This window comes from Tupaia chinensis, unplaced genomic scaffold, assembly GCF_000334495.1.
Source record: "Tupaia chinensis unplaced genomic scaffold, TupChi_1.0 Scaffold144470_1, whole genome shotgun sequence".
NCBI classification, from domain to species: domain Eukaryota; kingdom Metazoa; phylum Chordata; class Mammalia; order Scandentia; family Tupaiidae; genus Tupaia; species Tupaia belangeri.
This window is the reverse complement of record NW_006204329.1, coordinates 539-2,392: the sequence shown is the minus strand read 5'-3', so window position 1 is coordinate 2,392 and position 1,854 is coordinate 539. Positions and strand designations below refer to the sequence as shown.

The 1,854-nt window shown below is 47.1% G+C and overlaps 1 pseudogene; it reads left to right on the top strand.

Annotated features, from left to right (window-relative positions):
- The first annotated feature begins 536 nt into the window (after positions 1–536).
- Positions 537–1,186, top strand: LOC102475515 (general transcription factor IIH subunit 3 pseudogene; annotated as a pseudogene).
- Positions 1,187–1,854: the final 668 nt, after the last annotated feature.

Here is a 1,854-nt window from a genome sequence, read left to right as displayed (position 1 = left end):
ACTAAGCAGCCTCACCTGCTGAAGGCGACCCCCACAGGGTGGTATGTTCCAAGGCATAAATGGACTGGGGGGTGGGGGGGTCAGCTCAAGACCTGTAGGGACATAACGTATCTGTGGCTATATTGGACACCCCCTTTAATATTTCAGGTCCACAGAGGTGGAGGTGATGTGTGAGTAAACTGTCAGGAAACGGCCTGAGGGCTCCTTGGGGTGCACGCCTCCTCATCAAACCCTTTCCTTACTTGGGATCACCTTGGCCCCAGCAGGGAACACAGAGGACCTGATATTAGGCTTTCTCTTCTGAGACCTTTTGGCCTTAATATGTGAAAACATTGCTTTGAATCATTTAAAACTTGGCTTCAAGGCATACTTTAAAGATACGGGTACTAGGTCAAGTTAGAGAGACTTTACAAAAAATTTGTATTCAGTTACAAGCTTGGATCATAGCTTCTAGAGAGTAAAGACACAGAAAACAAGTGCAATCTCAGGTTACAAGACTCCAGTCTGCCTGATGCCGGTTAGTGCTGAGATGCCAGGGTAGCCGTGGTCTCTGACGAAAATGAGCTGAATCTTCTGGTTCTCAGAGTTGATACCAACTGAATTTGGTGGGTAATGCAAGCATTAGAGGAATCTCAGCTTACTTTATTCAAATGCATAGATGCTGTCATCAGTGCAGGGCAATTCCCATTTATCCATGACTCGCTGTGACAAACCTGCTATAATAGCAAGTCACACCCCGGAGAGTGGGTGTGTCCTACAAATGACAGCAGACTTGGAGACATTTTCAGAGACCCTGGCAACCCAGTTCTGAATTTAATCCCTCAGGGACTAAAGACAGGAAATACAAGGTGCTGACAGCAGTGAATAACATTATTGCTGAAGAGGTTAAGGATCTGATGACAAGAGTGACATCAAGGGTCCGCATACAAAGCTCTGCTGGCTGCATTTCTCCCCAGAGCCCATTGTTACATTCATAGGATAAACAAGGGAGTTCAAGATAATCAGGCAGAGAAAGCCAGGATCTTGGCTATTGAGGCTGCAGGAGTCAGCACGCTGCAGTGCATGACCCTCATGAGTGTCACCTTCACAGTGCAGAAACAGAGTATTTAGATTGATGCCTGTGATTTAGATTCTGATTCAGGACTCCTCCAGTAGACTGTGACATCACAGGAGGACATACTGGAAGGTGCGTGCGCTCACCAGACAGACAGAAAGAGACAGAGAGACAGAAAACAAGAAATCACCCCCAGGGGGATGGCCATGCTGCATTCCCTTATCCTCCATTCTCCTCTTGGGATCTTGGGCACGCATACACATGTGCCTGGCATAAGTTTAAGCCACCGGGTCTGGGCCTCGAAGTACAGTGTACTACATGGGAGTCCAGCGACACAGCCATTACGCCAACTGCTGGCCCAATAGTGCATTTTTCTCAATTGGCTCTCTTATATGCTGATGCACTGTCACGATGAGTTTCATCTAACTCTTAAGTCTTCGCTTAGCAAATTGTACAGTTTTTTATCCTGGGCTTTACAATATTAAAATGCATGCTTATATTGGGTTTTGGTCAATACAAGCTAATAGCTGAATAGGATTTTTTTTTAAGTCTATCTAATTTACACTCCTAGCCCTGCAGTCATGGTAAAAGGCCTGCTGATTCCTCCACTGGGTCTCCAGGTGCACAGGGAAGGCTCTGCATCAGCACGTGAGGCTCTCTACCTGACGGCCATGACCATCAGCACTTTGCTGTCTCATGCACGGCAAGACAGCCCTAGATGCTGCAGCTGGACACACTGAGGTATTTCCCCCAGCATGACAGCAGTCTCACAGAAGCCTGACAGAAACTCTGCCAGCCCT